We start from the raw sequence: 10,863 nt of genomic DNA on the forward strand, positions 1-10,863 counted from the left end.
AAATGTTTATTTACTAGTTTATTGCTGTTATCAGTTCAGTTATGACCCGAACAGTGAATGAAAAAAATACACACACACATTCACTTGTACATAGATATTGTTTGTAATCGGAAGATCAGTTAAGAGAGGTCAGTGATAATATAAAAATTTTTAAACAGTGTCTTCTTAGTGATTTTTTTAAGGAATTTTGGTTTTTTTACCATCTTGTAATTAAGAGATATCAAGATTGTGGACTGTTTTAAATACATAGATGTAATGAAGTTTTGCAGAAATTCCCTTAATAATCTTGAAAACAGGTTTTAGTTGGTTCTAAATAATTATGGGGCTATTGATAAGAAGTGGCAATAACCTTGGTGTATGAAATGTTTAAGCCCTAGCATAGTGAAAATTTAAAAAAAAAAAAAAAGGGATAGAGAGGAAGGAAGTAGGGATGGAGAAAGGAAGAAAAGAGGGATTGAGAGAGGAAAGAAAGAAGGAAGAAAGGGAAGACCCTCTGTTTATTGGGTTCCAGTGATTCATGTCTGTAACTCTTAAGTACTTGGGAAGGCTGAGATCAGAAAGATCAAGGTTTGAGGCCAGTCCTGGCAAATACTTCCTGAGACCGCATGTCTAAAATCACCAGGACAAAATGGAGTAGAGGTGTGGCTCAGCTGTTGTAATTGTGAAGTCCAGAGTTCAGACCAGACCCCAATCCCACCAAAAAAAAAGGAAAAGAAAAGAAAACCTAAAGCATTTACTCTCAGAAAAATAAAACAAATAAAACCAAAGCATGGTTACCTTCTTTCATTTAGCTGACCATTTTTGGTGGTACTTGCCCATATATTACTAGAGTCAGTTCCTTATTTCTCATTGACAGGTTTTTGATAAATAATTTGGCATTTCTGAAATGTTAGTAAACACACTTTAAAATGTGATATTAAAAAATGAATGTTTGGTATACTTTATTTCCTGGTTTAGGAGCTGTGATTAATGAACATTAAAGGCCATGGAAGAAGATGAATTTGAATTACAACCACAAGAACCAAACACGTTTTTTGATGGAATAGGTATAACTGTTTCTTTGGTTGTTCTACTTCTGACCTACCAGAGTTGGAGTTGTTTATCCAAAGGATGAATTATCAGATCTGGTATTTATTCATACTTAGATTCCTTGCCAAAAATCTCATAGCCAACTCACTCCTGTTACACTGTCAGCTTTTAAACTCTTACTGTTAACTTGTTTCTTATTTTCCCAGTCATACATTAATGTCCTGTTCTCACTCTGAAAAATATTTTGTAATTTTATTAGTTTTCTTTTGTTTCACTTTTTAAAATTTTGCCCCAGTTGTGTATTTCTACAATCCAGTGACCTAAAAGGTAAATTTATCTCAGAATTCTATAAATCAGAAGGACAAATACTACGGCTCAGGTAGATTCTCTGTGGAGTTTCACAGGGTCAAAATGAAGATTTCTGTGTTAACTTCCTATAAATCTTCAGGGAAAAGGAAAGAAAACACTTCTAACAATATTCATACTTTTCCCTAAATTTAATTCTTTATGGTTATGAGATTTAAGTTCTTGTTTCCCTTCAGTTTATCAGCCAGGATTTTTTTTTAAACATTTTTTTATTGTTGTCCTCGGTGCAGATACATTGTGCCATTTACAAAGGTTCTTACAATATACCAAATATATCATACTTGAATTCACCCGCTCTACCATTCTTCATTTCCAGTTCTCCCCCATAAAGTAGGATTTTGTTGCTTGTTTTGTTGCCCACTTTGTTTCTCATCCTTTGTAACAGTGAGTTGTGCAGTTTCCCTCATGCTCTGAATCCTCCTCACCTTCCTTTCCATCAGATCTTTTTTTATTAAGGTAATGAGTCAAATGATTGAGTACATGCCCACAAGCACTATGTAGGCACTGACTTGACTCATCAGTACTGCCAAAACAGATCTTACTCACGTCAGAAAAATACTCCTAAGAACTCATGATTATCCCCACTTAAGTAATTCAGCATAATTTCCCAACCTTATGCTTAAGTTCATACTCTTAATTACATTTGCAGAATTTGCTTTGCTGTATTTTAATGATTTGGAGTATGGTCATTTTGGGGGAATCATTATGTCTTCATTCTGGTCCTCAAACATTTGTGGCCCTCTCAAAAGTAGACTATAGTCTCCCTTTCCCAATGTTCCAAGTCCAGAAATCTCATCTGAAATTCAGCAGTGCAGAAATCTCAAATAGCATCTTAAATCATGTGCTTATGATTTTGTGGGTATTAAGTACAACTTCTGGGACACAGTTTCTTTTTATCTATTGATACATAGCCTCAAGAAGCAAGTTTTAGGATAGTTGAGGACATTCTGTCACAGTTAAATAGAAGGTAAAATTGGTTACTACTTTAAAGAAATATTAAAATCCAGCTTGACAAAAATTCCATTATGTTTCAAGACCTTAGAATAGTTCTTTGTTCCCTGTGACTTCACCCTCTGAATCTCCTTTACTTTTATTCATCAGACATTGGCAGCTGAATAATATTACCAGCTTCTTTCCTGCCTAGGGTTTGGGTGTCCAAGAGTCATATGTTTTCTCTGCCCACTTCAATCTACATCAGTGCACCCAATTTCATCGACCATACTCTAAAGGACCTAAAATCATATACAGACTCCAACAGAGTGATAGTGTGAAACATTAATATCCCCTATCACCAACAGATAGGTCATCCAAACAAAAAATCAATAAAGAAACTCTAGAACTAAATCACACAGTAGATCAAACAGACCTGCTGATGTCTCACACAGTAGATCAAACAGACCTGCTGATGTCTACAGAATATTTCATCCAACTTCCACACAATATACATTCTTCTCAGCAGCCCATGGAACCTTCTTGGATATGATCCAAAATTGATCATATCTTTGGGCACAAAGCAAGCCTCAGTAAATATAAGAAAATAAAAATAATTCTGTGCATTCTATCTGATCACAACGCATTAAACTAGAACCCAACAACAAAAATAACAGCAGAAAATATGCAAACAATTGGAAGCTGAACAACACATTGCTCAATGATCAGTGGGTCATTGATGAAATAAAAGAGGAAATTAAAAGGTTCCTGGAAGTTAATGAAAATGAAAACATGACCTACCAGAACCTATGGGACACAGCAAAGGCAGTCCTGAGAGGAAAGTTTATAGCCATGAGTGCATATATTAAAAGGACAGGAAGATCTCAAATCAATGACCTAATGCTACATCTCAAACGCCTAGAAAAACAAGAATAAACAAGTCCCAAAACAAACAGGACAGAAAATATTTCTTATTTTTATTGTTGAAATAGAAACAACAATAACCACAACAACAACAAAAAAAATACAAAGAATCACAGAAACAAAAAGCTAGTTCTTTGAATATATAAACAATATTGACAGACCCCTGGCAAACCTGACTAAAATGAGGAGGAAAAAAAAACCCAAATCAGTAAAATCAGAAATGCAAAAGAGCAGATAACAACAAATACCACAAAATCCAGGAAATCATCAGAGACTACTTTGACAAACTGTATTCTAATAAATTTGAAAATCTTGAAGAAATGGACAAATTTCTACATACTTATGACCATCCAAAACTGAACCAAGAGGGTATTAATCACCTGATCTATAACACAAAATGAAATTGAAGCAGCAATAAAGAGTCTCCCAAAAAAGAAAAGTCCAGGACCTAAAGGATTCTCTGCTGAATTCTATCAGACCATTAAACAAGAACTAATACCAAGTCTCCTTAAACTTTTCCATGAAATAGAAAAGGAAGGCACACTGCCTAACTCATTTTATGAAGCCAGTATTACAATCATCCCAAAACCAGGCAAAGACACCTTCAAAAAGGAGAGCTATAGGCCAATCTCCTAAACGAACATCAATGAGAAAATCCTCAGTAAAATAATGGGAAACCGAATCCAACAACATAAAAGAAAGATCATTCACCATGACCAAGTTGGCTTCATCCCAGGAATTCAGGGGTGGTTCAATATACGCAAATTTATAAGTGTTAAACAGCACATCAATAGAAGCAAAGACAAAAACTACTTGATCATCTCAATAGATGCAGAAAAAGCGTTTGATAAGATCCAACACCATTTCATGATAAAAGCTCTAAGAAAACTAAGAATAGAAGGAAAGTACCTCAACATTATAAAAGCTATATATGACAAACCTACAGCCAGCATTATTCTTAATGGAGAAAAACTGAAACCATTCCCTCTAAAATCAGGAACTAGACAAGGATGCCCACTATCTCCACTCCTATTCAACATAGTACTGGAATTCCTAGCCAGAGCAATTAGGCAAGAAGAAGAAATAAAAGGAATACAAACAGGTACAGAAACTGTCAAAACAAACCTATCTGCAGATGACATGATTCTAGATCTTAAAGACCCAAAAAACTCTACCCAAAAACTCCTACAGCAAACAGCTACAGCAACGTGGCAGGATACAAAATCAACTTACAAAAATCATTAGCTTTTCTACACACCAAAAACAAACAAACTGAGAAAGAATATATGGAAACAAATCTATTTACAAAAACCTCAAAAAAAAAATCTATCAAATACCTAGGAGTAAGCTTAACAAAGGATGTGAATGACCTCCATAAAAACTACAAACCTTTGAAGAAAGAGATCAAGGAAGACTACACAGAAAGTGAAGAGATATCCCATGCTCATGGATTGGTAGAATCAACATAGTAAAAATGGCTATACTACCAAAAGCAATCTACATGATCAATACAATTCCCATCAAAATCCCAGTGACACTCATCACAGAGATTGAAAAATCTACCCTAAAGTTTATTTGGTAACACAAGACCCTGCAAATAGTCAAGGCAATACTCAGCAAAAAGAGCAATGCTGAAGGTATCACAATACCTGATTTCAAACTATATTACAAAGCAATAGCAATAAAAATAGCATGGCACTGGCACAAAAACAGACATGAAGACCAGTGGAACAGAATAGAGGACCCAGATATGAATCCACACAGGTGTGCCCACCTTATTTTTTCACAAAGGTGCCAAAAACATACAATGGTGAAAAGACAGCCTTTTCAACAAATGTTGCTGGGAAAAGTGGTTATCTGCCTGCAAAAAGCTGAAACTAGACACGTTTATCACCCTGTACTAGTATCAACTAAAGATGGATCAAGGACCTTAATATCAGACCCGAAACTCTGAAGTTAGTACAGGAGAGAGAAAGGAATATTCTGGAAGCAATAGGTATAGGCAAGGACTTCCTCAATAGAACCCCAGCAGCTCAGCAACTAAGAGAAAGGATGAACAAATGGGACTTCATAAAATTAAAAGCTTCTGCACAACAAAAGAAATGGTCTCTAAACTGAAGAGACCACTCACAGAGTGGGAGACAATATTTGCCAGCTACACATCAGACAAAGGACTGATAACCAGAATATACAGGGAGTTCAAAAAACTAAACATTCCCAAAAGCAATGAACCAATAAAGAAATAGGCAACTAAACTGAACAGAATTTCTCAAAAGAAGAAATTCAAATAGCTAAAAAAACACATGAAAAAATGTTCACCATCTCTGGCCATAAAGGAAATGCAAATCAAAACCACACTAAGATGTCATTTCACCCCTGTTAGAATAGCCATCATCAAAAACACCACCAACAGTTGTTGGCAAGGATGTGGAGAAAAAGAAACTCTCATTCATTGCTGGTGGGATACAAGCTAGTGTAACTACTCTGGAAAAAAATTTGGAGGATTCTTAAAAATCTAAAACATAGACCTGCCATATGATCTAGCAATCCCACTCCTGGGGATATTCCCAAAGGAATTCAACACAAGTTACTCCAAAGGCACCTGCACACCCATGTTTATCGCAACACTATTCAGAATAGCCAAGTTATGGAAACAGCCAAGATGTCCTACTACTGACAAATGGATTAAGAAAATGTGGTATTTAGTGGGTGGTAAGGGAGGGGGTGGGGGCAGGGGGGAGAAATGAACCAAGCCTTGTATGCACATATGAATAATAAAAGAAAAATGAAAAAAAAAAAAAAAGAAAATGTGGTATTTATACACAATGGAGTTTTACTCAGCCATGAAGAAGAATGAAATCTTATCATTCTCAAGTAAATGGATAGAACTGGAGAACGTCATCCTGAGTGAGGTTAGCCAGGCTCAGAACACCAAAAATCGTATGTTCTCCCTCATATGTGGACTTTAGATCTAGGACAAATACAGCAATGTTGGTGGACTAGGGTCACATGACAATGAGAGAGCACATACGGGAGGTATGGGGATAGGTAGGAAACCCAAAACTTCAAGTTGTTTGATATCCCCACGGCAGAGGAGCTAATATAGTAACCTTAAAACGACAGAAGTGAATATGGGAAGATGATCAGGAAGTAGTGAATAGGTCAGGTAGAGATGAATCAATTTGGGCTGTAAAACACTTGTGCACGGAAGCAATGCTAGGAATCTCTCTATATACTTATCCTTATCTCAGCTAGCAAAAATGCTATGTCTTTCTTATTATTGCTTATGTCTACTCTTCAAGAGAATTGGAGAAAAGCGCAGAACAGGTTCTGCCTGTAAGCGAGTGAGGTGGAGGGGAGAGGGAGGAGGTAGGGGGCAGGGGGAGAAATGACCCAAACAATGGGTCAGATATGAATAAATGAGTTTTTAAAAAAAGAATATTATAAAGATTACCCAGATGATACAATATATGAATAATGAAATTATAAACTGATAGTAATATAATATAATATAATAATAGTAATATAATATAATATAATATAATATAATAGTTCCAGGCCAGCCTAGGCAAATAGTTCACGAGACCCTATCTCAAAAAACCCTATGTCACAAAAATAGGCCAGTGGAATAGCTCAAGGTGAAGCCCTTGAGTTCAAGCCCCACTACCACAAAAAAAAAAAAAAAAAAGAATGTAGATTTGGTAGATACAAAAAGAATATGAAGCCTCAAACAATGGTACCATTGTTAATTTTTTGTTGTTTTTATTTTTTAGTGAGACTGGGGTTTGAACTCAGGGCTTCAAGCTTGCAAAGCAGCCACTCTACTGCTTGAACCTGCCTTCAATCCATTTTGCTCTAGTTATTTTGGAGATGGGGTTTCAAAAACTATTTGCCAGGGCTAGCCTTAAACCATGATCCTCCCAATCTCAGACTCCCAAGTAGCTAGAATTACATTGAAACAAATAGTCATTTAGTCTGAATATAGAGAGTGAAACATTTAATGTATTCCTTCTTCCATCCAGCAAAAAATTGCCTTTGGACTCACTGTTCCTAAAATGACTCTATCTACCCATAGTCATCCCAGATTCCTCAACTTCATCACAGTAACATATCAGATAAATTGTTCATAACACTCCTCACACATACCCCATTCCCTTGGATTTCTGCTGCCTCATTAGTTGAAATTCATCATTATTCTTCACTTAAACTATTACTTGCAAAGTTTATCATTATCTACTAGATTTAATCCACACACTATTACCTAGCATAGCTCTCCGAAATATGGCTAAAATACAACTCAAATCCCCACAAAAAAATTCAATAGTTTTTCACTAGGTCTAAAAGCATTCATTTTCACATTTTTGTTATCAAAATCCTATTTATCCTTTAAGGCCCAATGTGGAACACCATTTCCTTATATCCTTTCATGATACATAAACTGAATGCTACTTTCTCCACTAAGCCTGCAAATATATTATTGGTGTCTTGTAGGCATCTTCATAATACTTATATTTTAGGAAGGATTTTATATTCAAATGCCTTATTACTTCTAACACCATATGGTACTAAAGGATATGATTGGGTCTTAAAATTAATACCAAACATTTAACTGGTATTTATTTTAAATGATAAACAACAAACACAATGTTACATCCACACAATGAAATAATTCCTCAGTTAAAGGGAATAAGTTATCAAATCATACAAAGGATTGCTAGTAAAACAAACATGCCTAAAAAGGATACATATTTATATGTATATATTACTATAAGATTCCACTATATTTCTCATATATATTATGAGATTCCATCTATATGATATTCTACAGAAAAAAACAAATCCATTTTGCCAAGGCTTGAATGAAGAGAAAATGGCTGAATGAATTCAAAATGTACTGTGAAGTTACCGTACTCAATTATGGTACTAGTACAGAGATTGTTAGAGTGGTAAAATTATTCTATATGACAGTATAATATGTATTATAATACATAATGATACTTTAATACCTAACTACCATTTGTCAAACACACAGAACTTTGTCCCAAAGAGAAAAGTTAATGTAAACTAATTCATTTGTTTTTCAAAAAATCATTTAAGTAGTCAGAGAATTTGCAGAACGCAAAAGAATTTCATTATATAGAATTTATGAAACAACCTCTCTGAAGGAGAAAGGGAAAAAGGGCAGACATAAATAACTTTGAAAATTGCTGGGCACTTAGTGGCTCACATCTGTAATCCTAAGCATGAGAAAACCTGAAATGGAAGGATTGTGGTTCAAGACCAGCCCAGGCAAAAAGTTTTCAAGGTTCCCATCTCCACAATGATCAAAGTAAAATGCACTGGAGATGTGGTTCAAATGGTAGAGTGCCTGCTTTGCAAGTACGAGGCTCTATTTCAAATCCCAGACCCACCAAAAAAAAAAAAGTGCATTTGAATATATATGTGTTGTGTGTATTCTTATAACTTTGCCTCCAAAAATATGAAAATAATTTGTGTTTCATTATGATTGTATTAATAGCACACCTACAAAAAAAAAGAAAGAACCAAAATGCCCAATAAGGAAATATTTTCCATAAGTAACAGAACATTATAGAGGAATTCTAAAGTTTTAAATTATAAATGCAGAAACACTTTTTACATGGGAAGACTAACACATGCCATTGGACTAGAAATATATGGTAGACCAAGTATACTCCAAATTTTAAATTTTAAATGTTTTGTAATCTTTTTAAAGGGAAAATTTGATTGGGCAATAGTACTATCAACACTACAAAATATTATAGCACAAATCCACATACTCTACCATTTTTCACCTACATCACTCTTTACCTATACTTTTCTAACAGTGACTTAGCTGTTATTACCAAAAAGTATTGACTCTTCACATTGGCTTGCAAGTGTCCAAACAGCAACTAAAAACTAAAAACACAGTAAAAGCTTTGCATCTCTGCCTCTATTTTGCATCTGTCTCCTTTACTCAGAGTCTTCCTCTCCCCTGGAAGCCGGGAAGGAAAGTGCTGACGGTTAATGTCTTTACTATCTTCATTATCTTCATGATGGCTATAAAACAACTTCTCAATCCCAATCCATTGATAATGATCAACCAGGCCACATTTTACCTGGGATTCTTTAATTATCTGTATCTTTTGCCTCCTACCCAAGTATTTCCTCTATTTAAACAAAAGCTCATGTCTATGTTCCACAGATGGGCTGAAATGCTCACTTTGCCTCTTCCCACAGTGTGCCAGTGCTGCATTAAATCGTTTTTCTCTGCCCTTCACCATTACTCCTAAGTGGCCGGACTTGATATGTGGAACCTCAGAGAGTAGGGTCTCTGGCCTAGAACTCCCAATTATACTTAGCAAATACTGAACCATTTCTCCTAAACAGAAATACAGGATTAACTCTCTATTAGCCTCTGATCACGACTTTTTCATTAACTGAATAATATGTAACTTTGTTTAATGTGTTTGTGATTAAAGGCACATTATTTCAAATATATTGTTGATTCATTATCACTGAAGTTTTTGTTTGTTTGTGGTACCGCGGTTTGAACTGCAGAGCAGGTGCTCACAAAGCAGGTGCTCACAAAGTAAGTACTCTTAAGGCTTGAGTCAGACCTTCAATACATTTTGCTCTGGTTATTTTGGAGATGGGGTTTCTTAAACTATTTGCCCAGGCTGGCCTTAATCCTTCCAATCTCAGCCTCCCAAGTAACTGTGATTGTAGGTGTGAGCCACTGGCCATCTCAACTCATTATCATTGAACTTTGATGGCCAAGAGCACTATGTTTTTAAAAAAATTTTTTTAGCTTTCATTTATAGGCACATGTTTGAACTAAAATGGAGATCTTATATTGGAGGGTTTAGCACTGAGGATGGAACCCAGGTTCTCTGACATGCTAGGCAAGCTTCATATCAGTGAGCTTCATTCCCAGTCCCCAACAGTCATCCAAACATAATTAAGTCAATTGTTCTCAGTAGCCACATTTGCTAGAAACCATAACATCTCCTCCAAGATATTTACACCCATCAAAAAGTTATAAAATGTTCTTGCTCATAGTTTTTTCTTTACTGTAGAAAAATCAGTATAGGGAGAAGATGTCTGATGCGATTTTAATATGCTGAACATATAACAGCCTTAGGAAACAGATTGGTACCATAAAACTCACAGATCTTACTAGGCACAGATAGCTCACACTTATAATCCTAGCTAGTCAGGAGACAAAGATCAGGTGAATTTCTCAAGTGGTAACAGTGCTTGCCTAGCAAGCATGAAGCCCTAAGATCAAACCCCAAATTCCCAGTGCAGCCAAAAAAGAAAAGAAAATCGAGAACAAATACAAAAAACAGTATTTCTCTTTCCCAAGATATTCACATTTGTATATATGACTTCAAATCCTAGTATTACCAAAAAAAAAAAAAGGAAATCAATAACAAAAATGAAAAATGGTACTTCTTTTTTCCCAAGACACTCATAATTGAATACACAGACAAAATACCAAACATGCGCTCTTTTTACTATGGTAAGATTTAAGGGAACATGGATGTTTTACAGGGCAAACAAAAATAGCAATACACATATACAATAAGAAGAAAAGATACCTACAAGGTG

The 10,863-nt window shown here is 35.3% G+C and overlaps 1 protein-coding gene across 4 annotated transcripts in view; it reads left to right on the forward strand.

Annotated features, from left to right (window-relative positions):
* LOC141419719 (eukaryotic translation initiation factor 2 subunit 3-like) overlaps positions 1 to 10,554 on the forward strand; it is a 57,530-nt gene extending 46,976 nt beyond the window's left edge. For all 4 annotated transcript variants that reach the window (XM_074063192.1, XM_074063193.1, XM_074063191.1 and 1 more), the window contains one exon: positions 958 to 10,554. The gene's annotated coding sequence lies outside the window, so the exon portion shown is untranslated. The remainder of the gene's footprint in view (positions 1 to 957) is intronic.
* The last annotated feature ends 309 nt before the right edge of the window (positions 10,555 to 10,863 follow it).

Source organism: Castor canadensis, chromosome X, assembly GCF_047511655.1.
Source record: "Castor canadensis chromosome X, mCasCan1.hap1v2, whole genome shotgun sequence".
In the NCBI taxonomy this organism is placed as follows: Eukaryota; Metazoa; Chordata; class Mammalia; order Rodentia; family Castoridae; genus Castor; species Castor canadensis.